Genomic DNA, 27,745 nt, shown 5'->3' on the forward strand with positions numbered 1-27,745 from the left:
TTACTGATTATAGTGTGCCTTCTTTAACTGACATAGAATGCGCTGAAAATAACATAAAACCAAAGACTTGCTACATGCTCTTCATTATAGTTCCATATACAGGGTGTTTCAAAAATGACCGGTATATTTGAAACGGCAATAAAAACTAAACGAGCAGCGATAGAAATACACCGTTTGTTGCAATATGCTTGGGACAACAGTACATTTTCAGGCGGACAAACTTTCGAAATTACAGTAGTTACAATTTTCAACAACAGATGGCGCTGCAAGTGATGTGAAAGATATAGAAGACAACGCAGTCTGTGGGTGCGCCATTCTGTACGTCGTCCTTCTGCTGTAAGCGTGTGCTGTTCACAACGTGCAAGTGTGCTGTAGACAACATGGTTTATTCCTTAGAACAGAGGATTTTTCTGGTGTTGGAATTCCACCGCCTAGAACACAGTGTTGTTGCAACAAGACGAAGTTTTCAACGGAGGTTTAATGTAACCAAAGGACCGAAAAGCGATACAATAAAGGATCTGTTTGAAAAATTTCAACGGACTGGGAACGTGACGGATGAACGTGCTGGAAAGGTAGGGCGACCGCGCACGGCAACCACAGAGGGCAACGCGCAGCTAGTGCAGCAGGTGATCCAACAGCGGCCTCGGGTTTCCGTTCGCCGTGTTGCAGCTGCCGTCCAAATGACGCCAACGTCCACATATCGTCTCATGCCCCAGAGTTTACACCTCTATCCATACAAAATTCAAACGCGGCAACCCCTCAGCGCCGCTACCATTGCTGCACGAGAGACATTCGCTAACGATATAGTGCACAGGATTGATGACGGCGATATGCATGTGGGCAGCATTTGGTTTACTGATGAAGCTTATTTTTACCTGGACGGCTTCGTCAATAAACAGAACTGTCGCATATGGGGAACCGAAAAGCCCCATGTTGCAGTCCCATCGTCCCTGCATCCTCAAAAAGTACTGGTCTGGGCCGCCATTTCTTCCAAAGGAATCCTTGGCCCATTTTTCAGATCCGAAACGATTACTGCATCACGCTATCTGGACATTCTTCGTGAATTTGTGGCGGTACAAACTGCCTTAGACGACACTGCGAACACCTCGTGGTTTATGCAAGATGGTGCCCGGCCACATCGCACGGCCGACGTCTTTAATTTCCTGAATGAATATTTCGATGATCGTGTGATTGCTTTGGGCTATCCGAAACATACAGGAGGCGGCGTGGATTGGCCTCCCTATTCGCCAGACATGAACCCCTGTGACTTCTTTCTGTGGGGACACTTGAAAGACCAGGTGTACCGCCAGAATCCAGAATCAATTGAACAGCTGAAGCAGTACATCTCATATGCATGTGAAGCCATTCCGCCAGACACGTTGTCAAAAGTTTCGGGTAATTTCATTCAGAGACTACGCCATATTATTGCTACGCATGGTGGATATGTGGAAAATATCGTACTATAGAGTTTCCCAGACCGCAGCGCTATCTGTTGTTGACAATTGTAACTACTGTAATTTCGAAAGTTTGTCTGCCTGAAAATGTACTGTTGTCCCAAGCATATTGCAACAAACGGTGTATTTCTATCGCTGCTCGTTTAGTTTTTATTTCCGTTTCAAATATACCGGTCACTTTTGAAACACCCTGTATGATGTGTCTCTGCTGTACCACTGAGTAGAAATATCACTGGAGTGAGCATTCAGATGCGCAGAATTGATTTCTGTTGTCAGAATACGTTTTCATCTTGGTTACGTGATCTCGGAACGGCATAGGTTTGTCCATAAAGCACCGTATAAACTTTGAATGTTGTCATATCGATAGTAGAAACAGATTCCCTACGTAGGTTCTGTGGATTTGGTATAGGCGTTTTGTAGAGACTATGACTATTTGTATTTGACACCTGGAGTAAACTGCGCTCTTAGTTTTGACGAACAAAATGAACGGGCATCACGTCGCGGCACCGTCACGTCAGCGTGTATTCACACTGTCCGTCACGCCATGTCACGTTAGTTCGCTTACCCCATGTCGGAATATAGTACCGGAACTGAGGTGCTAACAACGACGAACGTTATTGATAGCCAAAGCAAACTTTATAACTTACGTTCTCGATGCCCGCCCGGTTGGCAGTGCAGTATAACGCACAGCTTTCCGGGCGGGAAGGAGCGCTTGGTCCCCGGCACGAATCCGCCCGGCGGATTTGTGTCGAGGTCTGGTGAACCGGCCAGTCTGTGGATTGTTTTTAGGCGGTTTTCCATCTGCCTCGGCGAATGCGGGCTGGTTCCATTTATTCCGCCTCAGTTACACTATGTCGGCGATTGCTGCGCAAATAAGTTCTCCATGTACGCTTACACCACCATTACTCTACCACGCAAACATAGAGGTTACCCTCGTCAGGTGTGAGACGTTCCCTGGGGGGCCCACCGGGGGCCGAACAGCACAATAACCCTGCGAGAGTGGTTCGGTGTGGGGCAGCGGAGGGGTGAAGTGGACTGCGGTAGTCGTTGTGGGGTTGTGGACCACTGCGGCTGCGGCGGGGACGGAGCCTCTCCGTCGTTTCTAGGTCCCCGGTTAACATACAATACAATACAATATGTTCTCGATTAATTTTGTTTGCTAAAATGATGCAAAATTAAACAGCAGTTCGAAAGATCGACATTTATTTGGTAGGTGAAATATAGCTACACATATAGACATGTCAAACAATAGCTATAACGAAATAATTGGAGCCTGTTTCTATATCATTTTTTTTCTTACGTAACTAATAATGCCATAAAGAGCTATATTTTTCGCCTTCATTAAAGCTCACCATTTCACTTAAAACTTTATTTTATGGAAACTGCTTTCTCAGCTCATGTTCTCATTTACATACGTTGTAGGGTCAGCTCCGTTCTATTATTGTAGAACCTAAACACTTTTTCGCTTTCAGATATCTGACCTCACTCAATGGAAAAAAATATCCAAGTAGTCATGAAACATTTGTAATTTTCCACGAAAACCAAGCATAATAATGAAGATTACGAAGACACAAAACCGTAAAATCCACTACTATAAGTGAGCGCGGCGAAAATGGTTAACTAACGATGTTAGCAGACGACGACGCCGTCAAAACTTTCTTCCCAAGAAACCTACACGTGACGTGTCGTGACATGACATGACCTGACGTGACGGACCATTGACGAGCTGTGTGAATGCCACCACTTGAAATGCATTGTGGAATGTTCTGTACGTGATGTGACGACCAGTGTGAACTGGCTTTAAACAGACAGCGTCTTTCCGAGATCACGTGACAATTCCAGCTTAATGTTGACAACATGCACAGAACACAATGCTCACTCCAGAGATGTGTCTACTCTATGCACAGTACTTCCGAGGTAGGCTGCAACTCCTTCACACAAGCGTTCCTAGTACGAGCAACGCTGTGAGCGTCCTCGAGGCGCATGGGAGACCCACCGGCTGCACACAAATTACACGACTGTTTATAACATGTAGGCCGAGGTCAGTGCTCCCGGCAGTAGCGCGGCTGAAGGCCCAACTTGCGCGCGGCGCATTCTCTTTCCTGTTTCATTAGCTTCGCAGTTCTGAAAAATGGTTCAAATGGCTCTGAGCACTATGGGACTTAACATCTGAGGTCATCAGTCCCCCAGACCTTAGAACTACTTAAACCTAACTAACCTAAGGACATCACACACATCCATGTCCGGGGCAGGATTCGAACCTGCGACCATAGCGGTAGCGCGGTTCCGGACTGAAGCGCCTAGAACCGCTCGGCCACAGCGGCCGGCCAGATCTGAAAGATTAGGTAGACGTCTATTAGCCTAAGACGACTTAAGGAACCAAATATGCCGCTGGTGTAACATCTGTCGCCCACAGATTTTTTGTGGTACGGCATAACTGTCTTAATTTACTTTGGTGAAATGCTTGTGTTGTAGTACGTTACATACTGCAGTCAATTCACTATTCCTTTTCATTGCAAGTTATCATGAGCGGTTTAAGGACGCCGATAGGAATATCTGGTTCTTGGATGGCTAAACTCGATTAAAATGTTGTGTGAACCGACAACCTTGTAGAATTGTCTTCCAAAATTCGTGTATTAGGGTTGAAATAACGCGCACACACACATACACACACACACACACACACATACACACACAAACGTAAACGCGGACACGTCATCCTGGTCGCATTGCTAAGAAATGGTTTGTCGTGGCATGATGCACAATAGTCAGCGACAGTCATCGGTATTACACTGTGAAGCGAACTTGAGTGTAAGGAGAGCAATGAGGATACGTTCAACGACTTTGAAAGCAAAAGCTGAGTAAAAACCCTAAGAGATTTTATCTTACGGAAAATCAGCAATCGGTTCGAAATCATCTATTCATTCACTCTAGAGGCCACACTGCCAAGAAAACGGAAAATAACAGGAAGAATGCCGGAATACTGAATTCGAACTTCCAAAACTGTTACACCGCCGGAGATCGTAACACAGTCCCTCCTTTGAATCATCATAAGACCGTCGAAATGGTAGATACTAAGATAACCTTTCGCGGAGTAGAAAATCAACTACAATCACTTAGCAGAGGAAAGGCATCAGGACCAGATGAGATAGCTATGAGAGTCTACAAAGATTATGGGAAAGAACCTGCTCTCCTTCTAGCGGCAGTTAATCGTAGATCACTGGAGCAACGAAGGGCACCTAGCTACTGGAAAAAAGGCGGAGGTCACTCCCGTTTTCAAGAAAGGCTGCAGGACAGAGGCACACAATTATAGACTTATATCGTTGATGTCAGTCTCTTGTAGAATTATGGAACAGGCTAGACTTTTACGACAAATGAAATAGAAATCGACATGAGATCCGCAAACAGAGATCTTACGAAACTCAGCTCGCTCTGTTCCTCCTTGAGATCTATAGCGCTGTAGATAACGACTCTCGGGTTAATGCCGTGTTCCTTGAATTCAGGAAGGCATTTGACACCATCCCGCACTGCCAGTTAGTAAAAAAACTACGACCTTATCGAGTGTCGGGCCATTCCTCCCGCGCGCCATTTGCGAGTGGAATAGGGTGTAGGGGAAAGAGGGGGTGGGAATCAATTAATGGCACCAGAAGTACCATTAGGTGTCTCAGAGAGTATGATGTAGATGTACAAGTTTCTTCGTATTCGAGGAACACAGTCACCGTGGACGAGTACAAACGCTTGCATCGGTTTCCCCCACAGCTCAAAGCATTTCTGCGTGTTTTCTATAAACAGCGCTTCGAAGTTGCATCATGGAACCACCAGAAGTAGTTGTAATGAATATTTATTTTCGGACAACCAATCTGGGTCAAGCGATCGTGTTCAAGTCACGGATGAACACTACACCATGTTAAACGAAGGTTCCTTGACGCCAAGGACATAGTTCGCATGTCGTCGGACCTTGTAGAGGCCGCGACCTTGACGTTCGAGTACAGGTCAGGTAAGACGCGATATGTCAGAGCATTTGATCGCGACCAGATATGACATCCATCCCTGAGATCGACTGACAGTGGGCTTACCACGTGGCACCGTGCCAGGGTCTGTGGAGTTCCTCAAACTGGAAAAAGTCACCGCAGCCTGAGTCACTTCCCGTGGGCAACGACATTTCAGTGACAGTGGTCTCCATGACCTGTCTCTGATTGTAATAACGAGTAGTTGTGTGGCAGTGCAGAAAACTATTCGATAGTTCAATGCTGGACAATAAAAAGCGCTGAGAACCCATACTATGCAGAGCTATTTTCTTATTACTGGTTACAAAACCTACTGCACACGACAATCGATGAATGTATGTCCAAGGGCAGCACCATTAGACGCTCGATGCATAGGAAAAAATCATCGTACTGACTGGTCGTGGTACTCAATAACAGACGCCGGTGACGGGATACGAGCGAGTCGCAACACATGAAGCAATACATTAGCATGAAGAAGGTCATGGAATACCTCCTAATTTCGTGTCGAAGCTCCCTCCTTTTGCCCGGCGTAGTGCAGCAACACGACGTGGCATGGACTCAACAAGTCGCTGGAAGTCTCTGCGCAAATACTGAGCTCTGCTGCCTCTACATCTACATATATACTCGGCTAGCCACCAACCGGTGTGTGGCGGAGGGCACAATGCGCGCCAAAGTCATATTTCCCCCCCTCTGTTCCACTCACGGATCGCGCGAGGGAAAAACGACTGTCTTAACACCTCAGTACGAGCTCTTATTTCCCTTATCTTTGAATGGTGATCATTACGCGATTTGGAAGTTGGTGGTAATAATATATGCTCTACATCCTCGGTGAAGATCGGATTTCGGAATTTAGTGAGCAGCCCCTTCCGTTTAGCGCGTCGTCTACCTGCGAGTGTGTCCCACTTCAAACTTTCTATGAGATTTGTAACGCTCTCGCGAAGGCTAAATCTACCAGTCACGAATCTTGCCGCTCTTCTTTGGACCTTCTCAATCTCTTGAATCAGACCCAACTGGTAAGGGTCCCATACAGACGAACTAACGTATTGTAAGCTATTTCCTTTGTTGAAGGACTGCATCTCTTCAGGATTCTACCAATAAACCGCACTCTAGAGTTCGCCTTACCCGTTACTTGTGTAATCTGACCATTCCATTTGAGATCATTTCGAATAGTCACACCCAGATACTTGACTGATGTTACCGCTTCCAAAGACTGATCATTTATTTTGTACTCATACATTAATGGGGATTTTCGCCTTGTTATATCCAGTAGATTACACTTACTAATATTCTAATATTGAGAGATAACTGCCAGTCATTACACCACGCATTTATTTTCTACAAATCCTCATAGATTTGTTCACAACTTTCGTGTGATACTACTTTCCTGTAGAGTACAGCATCATCGGCAAACAGTCTAAGGCCGCTGTCAATACCATCAACCAGATCGTTTATGTAAATCGTAAAAAGCAGAGGACCTATTACGCTGCCCTGGGGCACACCTGAAGCTACTCTTGTTTCTGTTGAAGTTACCCCGTTCAGGACGACATACTGCTCTCTGTCTATTAGAAAACTTTCTATCCAACCACATATGTCATTGGATAGCGCACTTTTTGTAGCAAGCGACAGTGCGGAACTGAGTCGAATGCCTTTCGAAAGTCGAGAAATATGGCATCGACCTGGGAGCCGGTATCTAGAGCCTGTTGTATATCATACACAAAGAGGGCCCGCTGTGTCTCGCATGACCGCTTTTCCTAAAACCGTGCTGGTTTCTGCACATGAGCTTCTCAGAGTCTAGAAACGTCATTATGTCTGAACACAAAATATGTTCCATGATTCTACAACAAATTGATGTCAGTGAAATTGGCCGGTAATTATGTGCATCCGATTTTCTACCCTTTTTATAGATTGCTATGACCTGGACCTTCTTCCAGTCCCGTGAAACTTTCCTCCGTTCCAATGATCTCTGATAGATGACGGATAAGAATGGTGCTATATTTGTAGCATAGCTGCCCATAATTGTGGAAGTGTTCACGGTGCAGGATGTTGTAAACGAACTGACCTTTCTGTTACGCCCTAGAAATGTTCGATGGGATTCATGCCTAGCGATCTGGGTGGTTAAATCATCCGCTCGGATTGTGCAGAATGTCCTGATTGTAGTTTCCGTTAGTGAGCTGCGCTTTACGTCAATGGTCGGTGCGCAAGTGGTAATTGTGACGAGAAGAGAGCAGGACTCTCTAAGTGCTGCCCGCGCCGTTAAGATAACACTTGGAAGGGCTTGAACGGAATACTAAACCTGTGTCTGTTTCTCAATTTCTCTCCCTCCCTCTCTCTCTCTCTCTCTCTCTCTCTCTCTCTCTCTCTCTCTGTGCCGTTAGAAAAATGGTAAGCAGTGAACCTTAGGGCCCCGTCGACGACGAAGTCATTAAAGTAAGGAAAAGAAGATAAGATTTTAACGTCCCATCGACTACGTAGCGTAAGCGCTCATTAGACAAGGATGGGAAAGGAAATAGGCCTCGCCCTTTTAAAAGGAACCATTTCAACATTCGCCTTAGCTGATTTATGGAACGCAAGAGGTCATTAGATACAAACCACAAACTCAGATTGGACAAGAATAGAGAAAGAAAACGGCCACGTCCTTTCAATGGCGCTATTCAAGAGTCGTCCCATTTTGAGAAACAACATGGAAAGATAAATCTGCATAGCTGGATGGGCTTTTGAACTATAGCACCCCGCTCAGTAAAGACAACGGTTTTGCAGTAGCGTTTCACTAGATGGAAACAAACACTGAGGTCATTAGTTTATGTCGGCATAACTGTTCAGATGAATTACAGAAAAAAAATCATCGACAGAGAGACAAACTCGAAGTAGCACGACAGTTACTCTGATCATGTAGCTACCTGCAAGCTGTTACCTCTCGGCTAGAGATGATAGGCGAACGACATCCAGAAGTGTCTCACTTTCATCCACCCATTATATTATACTCTCGTGCTGCCGTAGTTTCGTCTGAGGACAGGGTCAACGGTCTGCAGAAAAGGAAAGATCTCAGGAAGAACGTCTGGTACCAGTTTCAATCCACGAGGGCAGCCAGAATTACCAACAGCTGTCTTTCGTGTTTATGAAAGCTGACGGAGCTTAAGCTGATAGGACCCCCCTTCCCCCCCTATACACACACACACAAATTGACAGCTGCTGCCTCCGACGCAGTCAGCGCAAATGTTATCAGGGTCACGGAACGAAAACAACGGAGCAACAGACCAGAGCCCCACACCATCTAGCAGCTGCGGTGCAATTTCCAGCTCTTTCGCCTCTGCTCCGAGAGGACACCGTCTCTCTCGTGACTAAGGCTTTTTCTTAGAGCGCGAAGAGTTTGACGGAGATGAGTGACGCTCCGCTTAAACGCTCAATAAATGTTATAGGCCGGGTCAGAGGTAGCGAGCGTGCGCCACATTCAGACGAGCCACGAGCCGTTCTCACGCGACTGCTGTGTCTGCAGTTTCTGGTTCAGGGTTCCTCCGTTAACTTTGCACCAGATCGTTAACGTCATCAGAGGCTTCCACGGTCGGAGATTACGTCGACGATGTCAGAATTTATGGAATTTACAAACAGGTTATTTGACGTTTCTGAAACTCATTTGTACACTAGCTTATTATGCTTAAGAGGGTTGGGTTGGGTTGTTTGGGGAAGGAGACCAGACAGCGAGGTCATCGGTCTTATGCTTAAGAGTGAAAAATCACAAAACTGTGAGCTTTTTAAAAATATTATGCGTGTTATAATGAGTTTATGATTTGACAGGTGATTTTCAAATCAATATGAATTTCAGTAAACCATTCTGCTGCCGCCCGTGGTGGTCGAACGGTTGTAGGCGCTACAGTCTGGCACCCCGCGACCGCTACGATCTCAGGTTCGAATCCTGCCTCGGGCATGGATGTGTGTGATGTCCTTAGGTTAGTTAGGTTTAAGTAGTTCTAAGTTATAGGGGACTGATGACGGTTATGACTGAATACAGAAGATGACTGTTGATAGCATAATCAATGGATATGGAGCTATGTAGTTCGCCCGCACCCATTACAGTGTGTAAAGTCTCAACAGTTAGCCTCTACACCAAACGTGGTAGCCTGCACGTGTGCCTGCACTTTGCAAAAAATGTTCAGTGCTGCAATCTGCAACGTTGTATAGTATTTCTGCTATGTAAGAGGATAAAGAAGAAAAGGAAGAGTCGACGATCAGGTCATTGGCGACGGAGGACAGGCTCGGATGATGAATAAAATCGGCCATGCCATTTCAAAGAAAGCAACGCGGCATTTGCCATGAGATCTTCAGGGAAACTACGGAAAACCTAATTCTGGTGGTCAGATGGGGACTGAAACACCACCGTTCTGAATGCAAGTCCCTGGTCTTAACTTTTTTTGAGGGTATTTTCGTTCTGTCGTTGCAGCTACAAAAAAAAAGTGTTTTTCTTTCACCAGACGCATGTTGTTAACGAACTGTTTTTCAGTCTTAAAGCAAGTCGAAATGTAAATAAATTACAGACCACTGATGATGCTTTATATCAATAAAGCGAAACGCGTAACATGTAAGCTTTCACGGCCCGCATCTTCATTAATTAAAGCTTTCGGGCTGAATTGCCGACTCACCCAGAAGATGTTGCCCGCAATACGCAAAGAAACATCGAGAAGGAGAAGAAGTTTTATATATGGACCACGGTAATTCAGCCTGGAACTTCTACTTAATAAAGCGAAACGCGTCTGGTGAAAAAATACGCACTTTTTGTAGTTGCAACGACAGAACGAAAATACCATCAAGAATTATAAAGCAGCTATGGGCAATACGGCCGCACAAACGAAGAACTTACTGACGCCTTGTCTTAACACTTCGTCATCTGGTTCGATACGTGAAAGGACAGGAGGACGGGCGAGATTTACTCAGATGCTTGACGGTGGCGCCAAGCACGTTTCAGATGGAATGGTCGCGAACTCTTGGCTGCCTTCGGAGGAACGACGGAATTTCCCACCTGGGCATCGCGGCTGGTGAAAGCGCAATTACAGTGACCGCCCGCACACGGCGTCCCGTTACCCGTGGCCTCTGTTGCTGTGCGCAAATATTCCTGCCATAGGGAGACGCCAACACATTCTCACAACACTGGCACACAGACGCTCAAGGGAACAGCAAGAAGCTAGCAGTGCGGCTACCATGACGCGGCCACAAAAGAACGTAATCCGCGAAGTGTAACGAATTGCCGGAAGCCTGGAATAACCGGCGGACGGGACGTACACAGAAACCTGCTGGCTGACAAGGGACTATCGCGTCCCAGAAGGTGCGCCGAAGTCCGGGCAAACTACTTCGAGACCTGAAATTTTGTAGATAATTTCGAGATTAAGTATTAATTATATTTATCAGAGTAAAGTTTGTTTTTTGTTACAGTTCTACTAAGGAACACATTAAGTTTCTGTACAGCTATGTCTCACTCAACACTTTCGCCACAAAGGGCGGTGTGTGAGCTACATCGTAAAAATGGCTACCCCAGGAGAAAGCTCACGTTGTGTGGTTATCAGAAACCAAATCAGCGATTTCTGTGCAGAGGAAGTTTTTATCCATTATGCAAAAAGAATGCACCTGCTGCCAGGTTAGTCACAACATGGATGGAAACTTTTTTGGCAACGAGGGCGGTTCAGAAACGGACAAGCAGTTCCGGAGGAGGCTGTGCAGGCGGTTCAAACCATATTCACGAGATAGCCACAGAAATCGGTCAGACAAGCTTCGCGGGAGCTTTATGTGCCAAAGAGGACAGTGTATAAAGTGGTTTGCTAACTTCTTAAATTGTAGGCGTACAAGGTCCAAATTGTTCAGACGTTACAAAAATGGTTCAAACGGCTCTGAGCAATATGGGACTTAAGAGCGGAGGTCTAGAACTACTTGAACCTAACTAACCTAAGGACATCACACACATCCATGCCCGAGGCAGGATTAGAACCGTATCGGTCGCGCGGTTCCAGACTGTAGAGCCTAGAACCGCTCGGCCACCCCGACCGGCTCAGACGTTACAACCAGGTGATCGTCCAAGACGTGAACAATTTATAACGGACGTGCTGAACCGTTTGGAATAGGACAATGATTTCTTGAAGCGTGTGCGTTATTTCGACGAGGCTACGTTTCATGTTCGTGGCTCAGTTAATCGCCGTAATGTCCGAATTTGAAGATCCAAAAAGCCTCATGTCGTACGAGAAGACATTGAGGACAGTCCAAAAGTTAATGTGTGGTGGGGGTTAATGTGTGATCGAGTGACTGGCCCATTTTGCTTCCTTGAAAGCAAAGTAAGTGGATATGTTTACCTAGCCATGTTGGTGAATTACACCCTTCCCCGACCACATACAAGACACTATAATCTTTCAGCAAGATTGTGTTCCCCCTCTAGACGTCCTCGATTTTCTCAATTAAACCTTTCCTAACAGTTGAACTGGGAGAGAAGGCCCAATTCCATGGTCCCCGAGATCACCTGGCATTATCCCTTACGTTTCTTTCTTTGGGAGTATATGAAAGATACTGTGGTGTACAAAACAGCAGTTAATGATATTTGCCACACTGTAACAACGCATCAGAGAAGCCACTGGCACAATCACACCACACATGTAGCAGAATGTCTGGCAAGAAACTGAACACCAGCTTGATATTTCGCGTGTTAACAGGTGTGCACATGTTGAAGTGATTTAAATGTTGAAGTGTATTACATGTATTAAATGCTTATGTAAGGCTCCAAATTTAATTACTGTATCCGACAAGGAGTTACTTTGTTTTGTTATCAGGGTAAACATTTATGGACACCTTCTATGTCTTGGGTGGTGTGGAGACGTGAAACAACAGTATCCTTATATTTCGATTAAAATAAAGGTTTCAGCGAGTCGAGCAGTGGGGGCCGCCGACAGCCAATCGTAGATCTTTCTTCTGCGCCACTTGTTCACTGTGTTGCCTGATTTGTTGGTAGATGCAGAACCCTGACATGCGCTAGAAGAATAGCCATCCCCCTCCTCCTCCTCCCCCCCCCCCTCCCTCCCAAACTGCAAATTTCAGTCACAAAGATATTTTATAACCTATGAATGGCGCAAAATAAAGGAATATTTTAATTTATTTCATTAGAGCGCTTCAGACATAGGTAACAAATAACTACTTTAATCGTTTCTGCATTCGGTCTCCTACAAATAATATTAAGCTGCCACAGTAGAACAAAACTAACTGAAATTGCTCAAAAACAGTATCACCAGCATGGGCGAGATATACTTTCAAACTAGACGTAAAAACCCAAACGCATTTCGTTAAATATCTTCTTGGGAAGCCCCGCGTCCCCAGCGTATTCATTTAATGTCAGACGTCAGTTATTTATTTATTTATTTATTTACACGTCACGTTCCGTATAAATTGAGGAGCAAGTCTCCAAGATCACGGAACGTGTCACTACATGAAATTACAACATAAAAGTAATGACAGATAATAATAAAATGTTTGTGAACCCGAAAAAAGTCAGTTCATAAGTTTACGCAAACGCAATTAACAATACAATAAGAATCAGCTTAATTTTTCAAGGAACTCCTCGACAGAATAGAAGGAGTGACCCATGCGGAAACTCTTCAGTTTCGATTTGAAAGCGGGTGGATTACTGCTAAGATTTTTGAATTCGAGTGGTAGCATATTGAAAATGGATGCAGCAATATACTGCATACCTTTTTGGACAAGAACCGCCAGTTTCTGAGCCAAAAATATCCTTTTAGAATGGGAAGAGTTACCACAAAATATAATACCATACGACATAAGCGAATGAAAATCAGCAAAGTAGACTAATTTTCGTGTCGAACGATCACTCACTTCCGATACCATCCGAATAGTAAAAATGGCAGTATTAAGTATTTGAACAAGATCCTGAACGTGGGCTTTCCACGACAGCTTACTATCTATCTGAACACCTAGAAATTCGAACTGTTCAGTCTCACTAATCATATGCCCGTTCTGTGAAATTAAAACGTCAGGTTTTGTTGAATCCAGGGGGTGTTTTGCAACAGGACAACGTTCGCCCATACACCGCTGCTGTAGCCCAACAAGCTCTATACAGTGCCAAATTGTTGCCCTGGTCTGCTCATTCACCAGATCTGTCTCCAATCGAGCACTTACTTGACATCACCAGACCGACAACTCCAGTGTCAACCATAACCAGCATTAACCGCACCGAGCGAGTTGATTTAGCTTTTCCGTGACTTCTCTAAATCACTTCAGGAAACCGAGCGAGATGGTGCAGTGGTTAGACACTGGACTCGCATTCGGGAGGATGACGGTTCAATCCCGCGTCCGGCCATCCTGATTTAGGTTTTCCGTGATTTCCCTAAATCACTCCAGGCAAATGCCGGGATGGTTCCTCTGAAAGGGCACGGCCACCTTCCTTCCCCATCCTTCCCTAATCCGACGAGACCGATGACCACACTGTCTGGTCTCCTTCCCCAAAACCAACCAACCAACCATCACTTCAGGTAAATGCCGGGATGGTTCCTTTGAAAGGGCACGGCCGATTTACTTCCCCATCCTTCCCCAATCCGATGGGACCGATGACCTCGCTGTTTGGTCTCCTCCTCCCACATCAACCAACCAGCCAGCATTAACCGCCCCTGTATTGGCCGACCAAGTGCACCAGGCGTGGAACTCGATTCCACAAGCTGACATCCGGCACCTGTACCACGCAATGCATGCACGTTTGCATGCTTGCATTCACAACATTCTGGCAGTTAAATCGGTTATTAATGTTCCACTATTTCACATTGCCAATGGCTTATCTCGCTCTTACATTAACCTGTGACCTTGCAATCTTAATCACTTACCTAGACAAATAGGTTCCCGGAATTTCAACACTTTACATTAATTTTTTTTTCGTGATGCAATTTTTCTCCGTCAGTGTGCACAGCAGGACAGTCAGAATGAACTTTGATTTATAAGATAATTTCAGAGAAAGCTGTATCACTAAGAGAAACCGATTGTTTCTGGGAGGCTTGTAGGAATATTATTCATGACCGATAACATCCGCTACAGTTGTACACACTTTATTTCCCAATAGCCGGCCGCAGTGGCCGAACGATTCTAGGCGCTACAGTCTAGAACCGCACAACCGCTACGGTCGCAGGTTCGAATCCTGCCTCAGGCATGGATGTGTGTGATGTCCTTAGGTTAGTTAGGTTTAAGTAGTTCTAAGTTCTAGGGGACTGATGACCTCAGAAGTTAAGTCCCATAGTGCTCAGAGCCATTTGAACCATTTTTATTTTCCAATAAACAGGAATATTCTTCAACCTCCAACATATCGTTTCTGTTGGGACAACGGAGATAAGCGTAGGGTAATAATGTTCCCACATTGGCATTTAGCTGGCAAGCTTCATCTGTAAATAGACAGAAGTAAATTTTGATACATAGTACATAGAAGTGCCACAAGACACCTGATTTACACTGAATGTGAACTACGGCAGGGTTTGACGTTCTTCTTTTTTCTTTTACTAGACGACTGACACTGGTTTTATTTTCATAGCGATCAGTTGCAGTTGTGAACTACAGTCATCTTCAGATTAGCGTTGCAGCATGTGAAAAATCTGAACACAAAGGAGCATGCGGTATCTTGCTGCACCACTGATCTGTAGATGCCTGTAGATTACAGCTGAAAGCAGTACTTTTAGAAATAAAACCAGTGATCGTCATCAGACACAATGACACAAAAAATCTGAATCACATCTTTTCCACATCGACAGTCACGTCCTGATACACAAAAAAGAAGTTATGTTTCGCCAATTACTAAAATTTGTGAGAAACGAAAGTTTTAACATCTCAGAAAAATCCTAGAACCAGCTGGCAATTACGAGGAAGGGAATTTCGCAAACGATGGCGCACTGCTGACGACAGCTCTCGGCTTCTACTGTAGAAATGCTGAACGAAACGATTTCCTTCTCATTTGTATGTACTGTACTACAGCGACGCATCATTTGGAGCCGATAGCGTGCTGAATTATCGTCTGCAATGTATTCCGAATGTCGACTCACACCTCTTGCTTTGGCCATGAGAAATCACACGGTCAAATGAACAGCGCTCATGCGGGAGGAGTCGACTCTCGTCACTGGCTGCCCGTCTGTAGGTCACTTAATACGCCTGTGGGGGAAATTTGGCCAATGCATTGATCATACGACCATATCGGGGTTGACAAGCTCCAGCAGTACTGTATACAAAACAAAGCTCAGTGTGTCTTGCTCTCTGTCCGCTGTACAGAAACGACACAAAGGCATTAGTTTAGACCAGCTTACGTCTGAATGCTACATGGCACAGCACATCAATATTAGTTCAGTGGCTTCCATGTTGTAAGCAGATACACGCAATGCAGATTGCCCTTTAAAAATTTGAAAAAAATATAGGCATTGCTTACACTAGGAAGTCAAACGCAATTTATTTTTGGAAATAAAATTAACTATGAGGCATATTAAAGTTTATTGAATTTCACTATATATATATATATATATATATATATATATATATATATATATATATATATTCTCCGCCAGTCTCTTGTCAACGTCATAAAACTTACTACTTCGTTATCTCAGGGTTTAGTAATTGTCCTGGTTCCGTATCTTTCACTAACGTAGAAGTTTCTTTGTTTCTATTGCGAAAACTATTTTATAATAATTGCAGTTTTTGCCAGTTACTGTCGGTACTAGCACACCGAAGATTATTACTGCTTATATCTCACTTACATACTGTGGTAAAAATATCTCCTTTTCTTTAAACTTTGTCGCTGTTTGGACCTTTCCGCCATCGTTCCTGTCCTGCGGATCTAACCTAGAGAAAACTTTTGAATAGACATTGTGAATATACAACGATTACTTTTAGTGTCCCAGTGATATTATTGTATATCAATCACCGAAACTTGTTATGATGAAACAATACAGTTCTCTGTGAAAGATCTATTGAGGTTTGAAACTGTCAGTGTGTACTGCTAGCTGGCAGTAGATGGGTAAGCCATCGTTCTTTACGTGCTTCGGCCTTGACGTAAAGAGGAAGAACACGTTGTGCATCTGCTAACGTAATATATGTTATGGTGATTTGTTAATCACAAATATGAACGCGGATGAGACATGAGTGTTCAAACTGCTTGAAGGGTGCTTGCTGCTGGTATCCTGAACACAGCGAAAAAAAGTAATGTTGTTATTGACTTGCCTTTCTTTTTCCTTCTTTATTAGTCGCAGCAGTGAGATATCTGCTCAGATTAATCCTAATCACTGAAGAATATTGGAGAAAGACATAAATATACAAGGGTTTATTAAAAAATTCTTTCATCAACAGTTTTGGCGTTACACACTCTCTGCTCAGGAATGCCAACGGAGGATTTCTGTCACGTGCTAGCCAAGGGTGTGGAAAAAATGTTGTACCATTAGATGGAAAAATAGTCTCTTACGTATATGTGATATGTGCTTCAATTAATTTAAATTTTAATTGTAAATAGTTACGTATCTCCATCCACTAGGCAGGGCAAACAGCCCACCATCTAGAAGATTGATTTGGATTCTCCAATGATGTTACGTTGTGTGGTTCAGCCGCACAAGTTCTCGTCCGAGCGAGAATAGCTTACCAGAGGGTTTACTGTCAAACTAAGGTATGATCCAAACCACATAACTCTCCCTCAAACTTTGTTGTTGAAATCCGGCGAGAATTTGGAAACGACTATAGCACTCATAAAAAATCACACGACGAACAGAATAGCTCCACTGATCACGATGTATCAAAACTGTGGCAAACTATGCAGTATTCATTCTGAGCCGTTGCCATATCTTTAGTTTTCAAGGCTTAACTTCTTGTGCACTAGTGTCTTCATGAATGCTAGTCAAGTCAGGTGTTGCGTGGTAACGATATAGGAAGCTGAAAACAGGCGAGGTGCAAATATTGGTGGATCAAATCTCGATTTCAATGTCAATAAAATTTTTCAGGGTGTGTGCTCTAAAATGCATAGCCTTTCTCAGGCACAAGACCCCGTCGAAGGCTACTTACAACAGTGGCCGGAACGTTGGAGAATTTTCCACTGGCAGTGCAGTAACATACCCTGATGAATTTTGTTGACAGAGACAACTGTCACAGGAGCCTACACTTACAAAAACGCCACTAATTTTGAAAATTGTTCTACACAAAGAGAGAAGGAAGGACACAATAACATGAACATTAAAAACATTCGAGTACTTTCGTAGACAGCTCTTCCACTTGATAAATTTAAACACAATGTAAATGCAGGAATGTGTATTTTTAATATAAACATAAATAACTCATGTAAACGGTAGGAAGCGACCGTTCACACACATTGCTCACGGGATGTATGCTACTCATGATCTGACCACAAAAATCACACTGGATATTCATATTAAAATATATTTCTTTTTTATGTACAAGGCAGTGAGATACGACCACACAGAAAGGTAAACAGTAGAAAAACACTGGAGTGGCCCATACTTAGATAAAGAAGGTGTAAAGAGAACATTTGTTGCATTCCTACAAATGGTTAGAGGTGACTTCAGACGTTGATTACCGGCATCCGTCTACAGGTAATATAATGGATACTATTATTTATTAATTGTGTCATTTTTTTAGATACACGGCAGCAGTGAGATACGAACTTACATTAGGCGAACAATAGAAAAAATAGTCGAGAAGAGCATACCTATACAGGTTTGGTGTCACCAGACGGTCTACCGAAGAAGATAGAAGTGGATACGACATTACATTAAGCTAAACAATAGAAAAGAAAAAACGGTGGAAAAAAGAATGCGAATAAAGGTTTGCTGTCATAAGATACTATGATGAAGAAAATAAAAGAAGGATCTTTGTCTAGAGGAAGAGGATATGCATTACTTTTGTAAAATGTTTGGAATTTTGCACTGCATAGCTATATATCTGTAGCATTTCTAAGCAATCACAGAATATGCGAATAACTTAGCAACACAAAACTGTTAAGGCTTTCGTGGCCACTTGTTAACAAACTACTTGTTGGCTTCTGTCTCGGTCTCTTCGGCTGACATTTGTTCGATGATTTTTTTTGCCACGCGGGGTAGCCGCGCGGTCTGAGGCTCCCCCATTGGAGCTTCGAGTGCTCCCTCGGGCGTGGGTGTGTATGTTGTCCATAGCGTAAGTTAGTTTAAGTTAGATTAAGTAGCGTGTAAGCTTAGGGACCGATGAAAATATTCAAATGTGTGTGAAATCTTATGGGACTTAACTGCTAAGGTCATCGGTCCCTAAGCTTACACACTACTTAACCTAAATTATCCTAAGGACTAACACACACACCCATGCGCGAGGGAGGACTCGAACCTCTGCCGGGACCAGCCGCACTGTGCATGAGGGGACCGATGACCTAAGCAGTTTGGTCCCATGAGATCTTACCACAAATTTACCAAAAAAAAAAAAAAAGGTTCAAATGGCTCTGAGCACTACGGGACTTAACATCTGATGTCATCAGTCCCCTAGAACTTAGAACTACTTAAACCTAACTAATCTAAGGACATACCACACATCCATGTCCGAGGCAGGATTCGAACCTGCGACCGTAGCGCAAATTTTCAAATTTTTTATGATTTTTCTGACGTTTCGCCAGTATGAGTGACTGGCATTGTCAAAGCTTCACCCTCCAGTCCACCACCAGCAATGGTTGGTGAAGCTTTGACAATGCCAATCATTCGTGCTAGCGAAACGTCAGAACAGTCATCAAACAGACGTCGGCCGAAGAACCCGAGACACAAGCCAACAGGTAGTTTGTCAACAAAGCAGCAATTTGATGTTTTTGACAAACACAAAGAAAAGACAGAAGTTGTACAAAGCATCAGATGAATGTCACAACACCAATAGAGGATGGAATATCAAATCATTTGGAACTGAGCATGACACTTTCTCACAGCACTTACACTGCGTCTAATGAGTTGCAAAAGAGAAGATTAGCGGACACAATTCACGAAAACAACAAAACGAACTTCGAGCAGAAGTGCGAAGGGAGGGAAGAGAGATCGGGAGCGACTAGCATTGCGACGACACTGAGGAAATTTACGTAGCAGCCGGTGCGCCGGTGACGGCCGGACGAAGCACTCTCGGCGCAGCTGAGCGGCGCCCTCGGCACTTACACCAGAGGCGCGGAGTGGCTGCGTGAGGTGTGGGGCGGCGCGCTGCTTGCCGGTCTGTTCCGTGCTGGCTGCCTGGCTGCGTGACGTGGCAGAAGCGGCGCCCACCAGCCTTGGCCCTCGACTGACGCGCCGCGTTCCCAGACAGCACAGAGGGCCGCAGCCAGGCAGCCAGCAGTGGCAGTGGCGGGGGGCGACAGGCAGCGGCGGCGGCGGCGGCGGAACCGCGAACAGCCGCGGCGTCCACAGGTCACACTTGCTTCAACGCCCGTCTCGTCCATCCAGACCACACTGGTGACCGATGCGTTACAAGCTGCCTCCGAGCCATCTGGATCGAAATTACGGTCGACTCACAAGGGGAGGCCACGACGTTTGGAACGCGGATTTACTAGAAACTTCGTACACTCGTAGTACTCCATGAGGAGTTCCCCACAGTCGTTTAATGAACAAAGTAAGAGCATATGGACTATCAGACCAATTGTATGATTGGATTGAAGAGTTCCTGGATAACAGAACGCAGCATGGCATTCTCAATGGAGAGAAGTCTTCCGAACTAAGAGTGATTTCAGGTGTGCCGCACGGGAGTATCATAGGACCGTTGCTATTCGCAATATACATAAATGACCTTGTGGATAACATCGGAAGTTCACTGAGGCTTTTTGCGGATGATGCTGTGGTATATCGAGAGGTTGTAACATTGGAAAATTGTACTGAAATGCAGGAGGATCTGCAGCGAATTGACGCATGGTGCAGGGAATGGCAATTGAATCTCAATGTAGACAAGTGTAATTTGCTGCGAATACATAGAAAGAAAGATCCCATATCATTTAGCTACAATATAGCAGGTCAGCAACTGGAAGCAGTTAATTCCATAAATTATCTGGGAGTACGCGTTAGGAGTGATTTAAAATGGAATGACCATATAAAGTTGATCGTCGGTAAAGCAGATGCCAGACTGAGATTCATTGGAAGAATCCTAAGGAAATGCAATCCGAAAACAAACGAAGTAGGTTACAGTACGCTTGTTCGCCCACTGCTTGAATACTGCTCAGCAGTGTGGGATCCGTACCAGATATGGTTGATAGAAGAGATAGAGAAGATCATACGGAGAGCAGCGCGCTCCGTTACAGGATCATTTAGTAATCGCGAAAGCGTTTCGGAGATGATAGATAAACTCCAGTGGAAGAATCTGCAGGAGAGACGCTCAGTAGCTCGGCACGAGCTCCTTCACCGAGGAGTCAAGCAGTATATTGATCCCTCCTACGCATCTCTCGCGAAGAGACCATGAGGATAAAATCAGAGAGATTAGAGCCCACACAGAGGCATACCGACAATCCTTCCTTCCACGAACAATACGAGACTGGAATAGAAGGGAGAACCGATAGAGGTACTCAAGGTAGCCTCCGCCACACACCGTCAGGTGGCTTGCGGAGTTTGGATGTAGATGTAGACAACAAAATGTGTAAGCAGTAGCGCCTACTTCTCAAGTGTTATTGAGAAAATTGCAAGATAATTTCGGTCGTCAAATACAGGGCTATTACAAATGACTGAAGCGATTTCATAAATTCACTGTAGCTCCATTCATTGACATATGGTCACGACACACTACAGATACCTTGAAAAACTCATAAAGTTTTGTTCGGCTGAAGCCGCACTTCAGGTTTCTGCCGCCAGAGCGCTCGAGAGCGCAGTGAGACAAAATGGCGACAGGAGCCGAGAAAGCGTAGGTCGTGCTTGAAATGCACTCACGTCAGTCAGTCATAACAGTGCAACGACACTTCAGAGCGAAGTTCAACAGAGATCCACCAACTGCTAACTCCATTCGGCGATGGTATGCGCAGTTTAAAGCTTCTGGATGCCTCTGTAAGGGGAAATCAACGGGTCGGCCTGCAGTGAGCGAGGAAACGGTTGAACGCGTGCGGGCAAGTTTCACGCGTAGCCCGCGGAAGTCGACGAATAAAGCAAGCAGGGAGCTAAACGTACCACAGCCGACGGTTTGGAAAATCTTACGGAAAAGGTAAAGCAGAAGCCTTACCGTTTACAATTGCTACAAGCCCTGACACCCGATGACAAAGCCAAACGCTTTGAATTTTCGGCGTGGTTGCAACAGCTCATGGAAGAGGATGCGTTCAGTGCGAAACTTGTTTTCAGTGATGAAGCAACATTTTTTCTTAATGGTGAAGTGAATGGACACAATGTGCGAATCTGGGCGGTAGAGAATCCTCACGCATTCGTGCAGGAAATTCCCAATTTACCAAAAGTTAACGTGTTTTGTGCAATCTCACGGTTTAAAGTTTACGGCCCCTTTTTCTTCTGAGAAAAAAACGTTACAGGACACGTGTATCTGGACATGCTGGAAAATTGGCTCATGCCACAACTGGAGACCGACAGCGCCGACTTCATCTTTCAACAGGATGGTGCTCCACCGCACTTCCATCATGATGTTCGGCATTTCTTAAACAGGAGATTGGAAAACCGATGGATCGGTCGTGGTGGAGATCATGATCAGCAATTCATGTCATGGCCTCCACGCTCTCCCGACTTAACCCCATGCGATTTCTTTCTGTGGGGTTATGTGAAAGATTTAGCGTTTAAATCTCCTCTGCCAAGAAACGTGCCAGAACTGCGAGCTCGCATCAACGATGTTTTCGAACTCATTGATGGGGACGTGCTGCGCCGAGTGTGGGAGGAACTTGATTATCGGCTTGATGTCTGCCGAATCACTAAAGGGGCACATATCGAACATTTGTGAATGCCTAAAAAAACTTTTTGAGTTTTTGTATGTGTGTGCAAAGCATTGCGAAAATATCTCAAATAATAAAGTTATTGTAGAGCTGTGAAATCGCTTCAATCATTTGTAATAACCCTGTATATACCCGTGCGTGGCCGTTTTTACCATGAAGCTGCGGCAGCCGAGTGGTTAGCGTTCAAATCCCGTAATCGCTGGATCAATCCCGTTCGTCAGTTTTATTTTCAACACAGTCATTTTCTTTACTATTTGTATTGCAATTGATATAATGGGAAAAATACGTGTAATCGGATGAACTTTTATTAAATTTACAATGTTATTTGGCTGTCTACAAATTTTTATTGTCACAAATAATAAAATATTCATAACTATCGACTATTAAACGACCAAACTCATAAAGTGATACTGAAAATGTATGCTTGTCCGTGACTTGAGAAATCCCTTATATCTGGAAGGAGCCCGAAACTACCTGTTACCTGCAAGTTTTGACCGGCACACGCGGCTTTCGAAAGAGGTACAATTAATCGTCGCTTTCGACATAACAAGTTACAGGATGGTATGTTTCGTCAAAACATGGAAAACATCAAGTTTTGAATATTATATTATTTGTGATAGCAAAAATTTGTAGACTGCCAAATAACATTTGCAAATTTAATGGTTCAAATGGCTCTGAGCACTATGGGACTCAACATCTTAGGTCATAAGTCCCCTAGAACTTAGAACTACTTAAACCTAACTAACCTAAGGACATCACACACACCCATGCCCGAGGCAGGATTCGAACCTGCGACCGTAGCAGTCCCACGGTTCCGGACTGCAGCGCCAGAACCGCTAGACCACCGCGGCCGGCTGCAAATTTAATAAAAGTTCATCCGATTACACATCTTTTCCCATTGTATCAATTGTAATATAAATAGTAAAGAAAATGACTGTGTTGAAAATAAAATAAAACTGACGAACGGGACTCGATTCATTGATCCAGCGATTACGGGGTTTGAACGCTAACCACTCAGCTGCCGCAGCTTCATGGTAAAAATGGCCAAGCACGGGTATATATCTGACGACCGAAATTATCTTGCGATTTTCTCAATAACGTTTGAGGAGTTGGCGCTACTGCTTACACATTTTGTTGTCCTCATGGAGTACTACGAGTGTACGAAGTTAGCTGTAAATCCGCGTTCCAAACGTCGTGGCCTCCCCTTGTCAGATTAACCTTTCCCATCACAGACACATCTAGAAAACGCGACTGTGTATTAATCTACACAAAATACCCTATTTGATCAAAAGTATCCGGACACCTGGCTGAAAATGACTTACAAGTTAATGGTGCCTTCCATCGGCAATGCTGGAATTCAATATGGTGCTGGCCGACTCTTAAGCCTTGATGACAGCTTACATTCTCGCAGGCATACATTCAATCAGGTGCTGGAAGGTTTCTTGGGCAATGGCAGCCCATTTTTCACGGAGTGCTGCACTGAGGAGGGTTATCGATGTCGGTCGGTGAGGCCTGGCACGAAGTCGGCAGTCCAAAACATCCCAAAGGTGCTCTATAGGATTCAGGTCAGTACTCTGTGGCGGCCAGTCCATTACAGGGATGTTATTGTCGTGTAACCACTTCGCCACAGGCCGTGCATTATGAACAGGTGCTCGGTCGTGTTGAAAGATGCAATCGCCATCCCAGAATTGCTCTTCAACAGTGGGAAGCGAGAAGGTGATTAAAACATCAATGTAGGCCTGTGCTGTGATAGTGCCACGCAAAACATCAAGGGGTGCACGCCCCCAAATTTTACTATTGGCACAACACAAGCTGGCAGATGAGGTTCATCGGGCATTCGCCATACCCACACCTTGCCATCGGATCGCCACATTGTGTACCGTGCTTCTTCACGCCACAAAACGTTTTCTCACTGTTCTTTCGTCCAGTGTTTACGCTCCTTACACCAAGCGAGGCGTCATTTGTCATTTACCGGCGTCACGTGTGGCTTATGAGCAGCCGCTCGACAATGAAATCCAAGTTCTCTCACCTCCCACCTACCTGTCATAGTACTTGCAGTGGATCCTGACGCAGTTTAGAATTCCTGTGTGATGATCTGGATAGACGTCTGTCTATTGCACATTACGACCCTCTTCAGCTGTCGGCGGTCTCTGTCAGTCAACAGAAGAGGTCGGCTTGTACGCTTTTGTGCTGTTATGTGTCCCTTCACGCTTCCACTTCACTATCACATTGGAGACAGTGGGCCTAGAGATGTGTAGGAGTGTGGCAATCTCGCATACAGACGTCTGACACAAGTGACACCCAATCACCTTACCACGTTCGAAGTGAATTCCGTGGAGCTCCCCATTCTGCTTTCTCTTGATGTCTAATGAGTACTGAGGTCGCTGATATGGAGTACCTGGCAGTAGCTGCAGCACAATGCACCTAATATGAAAAACGTATGTTTTTGGAGGTGTCCAGAATCTTTTGATCACATAGTGTAAAAATTAATTGCCTTATGTATGAAAGATCATCACCTGAGAACGGCTGATCATCACTTGAGAACGGTTTGGGCGAAATGGTTGATATTTTTTGTTGTGTTCGTTGTAGTCAAGACAAGGTTTGTACGAAAGAAAATTTTTGGGAAAACCACCTGTAAAGTCAGAACTTAAATCAATTGTGAAACAGCTAGACGGATCTGCTTGATATTTTCCCCTTTGTGTTCGTAATTGTGGTAGTAATGGTATTTTTGGTATTAAAAAGAAAAAAAATCGCCTTCAGTTTGGCAGGTTTCTGTCCTACGTTTTCATAGCAAAAAAACAATTTGACAGTTTTATGTATATAAAAAGGGGAACTGTTGTTACCAAAAATATCGAAAAGATCTTGACGGATTTGCTTCAAATTTTTTCACGATGCTCTACTGAACATTCAGGCGGATACTGACAGAGAGGGGAGGGAGGAGATGGACAGACAGAGGGAAAGGAGGCTATGCACACAGAGATGGGAGAGTAGGACATGTACGGAGAGAAACCAATTCATGGTCAAAGACGTCAGACCGGTTCACCAAGACGACCAAGATTTCCAGGATAAAGGGCATAATTGAAGACGCCCGTCTCTCCTAAAAGATGTACTCCAACTTCACCAAAGTGAGACTGCAGTTCGGTGATGAAGGACATGAAACATATAGCTGAATAGCACGCTGTAAATTCGATAGAGTTCCTGCAGAAAACGAGATATAAGTGTTGATTATTATTTTGTATCTGTAGCCAGTAACGCTTTTTATATCCTGTTGTAAGTTTGTATCATATTATGAACTTATTTAAAAAAATCTTTAAGAGTGATGTTAAAAACAAAATAAAAAACTTTTCTCTCCATTCGCCTGATGTACAAGAGTTTTCAGAATAGCAATTTCCGTTGCATTATTTTCTTTGATACTGTGTTCCTCTGCCGCATTTTAAAACAACAAATAACCGTCGGTGCCGTGGTGTTCTTAATACAGGCAATGAGCATCTTCATTTCTCTCCTGTCTCCATCAGTATGTTTAATTTTTTGCACTATCTTAATTAGCGAAGTATTCCTGAATTCTGTAAGCTTTCGTAACAGACATGCTCCTGACAGATATGCCAACGGATGGACGTGCTGAGCTAGTAGCGACAATTGCTCCCATCATTAAGTCTACGAAGCACGATATGCCTGTGGCTAAAAACAACACCACAACTACCATTTACACACTGGCAGTGCAGAACTCTCAGAAAGATGTTGTTTTACAAGGGACAGGAAAAGACACCGTTATAGCGTTCCTAATAAATCATAAAATAATTTGGTGTCTATATCACGGTGTTAGTCTTATTTTGTCCTCTCCTTGGTAAAGCACAATGGCTACCCAGTAATGGGTGGTTTAACCAATGTTCGTTTAAGATTTCACCTAGATGGCTTTTCATCTGCAGGGTGAGAATTATAGAAATATATGAAATAAAATCGTCGTTACTTCTGAACGATTTGCGTTGGACGTTCAAACTGCACGGTTGGCCGCGGGGTATGATGGGAATTAGTATGCGCATGCGCACGTGCCTTATTGTTGTTGGACATTTGCACCTGAAAATGTCACGGTACAACGTGCCAGAGCATAGAGTGCTTGTGAAAGCCTACTATGCGAGTTACAACAGCTCAACTACGGAGTGAAGGAAGCTTGCGACCCAGTTCAAGCTGCAGAAAACCGGTCCAAGTGTGTTAACAATCAAGAACTTGATTCGCAAGTTAGAGAGAACAGATAGTGTTTGTCACGACAGTGTTGGCAATGTCAGTCATCCAAAAAATATGAACGCCTCAAAACATCCAGAAGATGGGCACTGTGTTTCAAACCAGCCCCAGGAAATCGATTAGACGAGTTGCACAACAGGTGGGAATCAACCGGGAGACACTGCGACAAGTTGTTGTTGAAGACCTGCATCTCTTCCCATACAAAATTCCAACCCATCAGCCATTAAGCCCCAAGCCATGGAAAAGCGGTTCTGTTTCGCCAACACTTTTGTCGACAGAACTGACCAACAGGACTTCGATCTGAATACGATTTGGTCTAGCAACGAAGCGCACTTTCACTTGGATGGGTTCGTCAATAAACAAAATTGGCGTGTTTGGAAGGAGTGAGACTCCGCATTTCGCGATCGTGAAGTCTCTTCACCCTCAACCGGTGACAGTGTTCTGAGCAATGTCCAGTCTCAGAATAATCGGTGCGATTTTCCTTGATGGCACGGTTCCCAGCGAACGATACGTGAAGGTTTTGGAAGATTTCATCCCCATTATCCAAAGTGACCCTGATTTCGACAAGATGTGGTTCATGCAAGACGGCACTCGACCCCATGGAAGCTGGAGAGTATTTGATGTCCTGGAGGAGCACTTTGTGGACCGCATTCTGGCACTGGGGAACCCAGAGGCCACTGGCGTGGGCCTCGATTGGCCGCCAAATTCCCCGGATCCAAACACATGCGACTCGTTTTTGTGAGGCTATATTAAAGACAAGTGTACAGCAATAACCACAAAACCATTGCTGATATGAAAACAGCCATTCAGGAGGTCGTCGACACTTCAGCGGGTCACGCAGAATTTTGCTATTCGTCTGCGCCACATTATCGCCAACAATGGCAGACATATCGAACATGTCATAACCTAAATCCGAACATCTGTGGTAACGTTTACATGTTGAATAAAGAGTGTGCACGCCGTAGTTTTTAACTAATTTACGTTTTTTTATAGTTCAATAATTTTCACCCTGTACACACAACATACACTTGACACCTCATGAATAGAAACTGACGGAAACTTCAAACGCCTGCAGACGACTTGGAATGAGATGGAGTGGAGGGGGCAAGGAGGTGCAAATTACTTGGAAATTCTTTTCCGTT

At 44.5% G+C, this 27,745-nt stretch overlaps 1 protein-coding gene across 4 annotated transcripts in view; it reads right to left on the reverse strand.

Moving 5' to 3' along the window:
• The window catches only part of LOC126416237 (calcium release-activated calcium channel protein 1-like), a 563,134-nt gene that overhangs the window by 241,680 nt on the left and 293,709 nt on the right, over positions 1-27,745 (reverse strand). For 2 of the 4 annotated variants that reach the window (XM_050083901.1, XM_050083886.1), the window contains exon 1: positions 19,624-19,800. The exons of the other annotated variants lie outside the window; for them this stretch is intronic. The gene's annotated coding sequence lies outside the window, so the exon portion shown is untranslated. Of the gene's footprint in view, positions 1-19,623; positions 19,801-27,745 lie in introns of those variants that run through there. 4 annotated transcript variants of the gene reach the window in all.

Source organism: Schistocerca serialis, chromosome 1 (genome assembly GCF_023864345.2).
Source record: "Schistocerca serialis cubense isolate TAMUIC-IGC-003099 chromosome 1, iqSchSeri2.2, whole genome shotgun sequence".
Classification (NCBI taxonomy): domain Eukaryota; kingdom Metazoa; phylum Arthropoda; class Insecta; order Orthoptera; family Acrididae; genus Schistocerca; species Schistocerca serialis.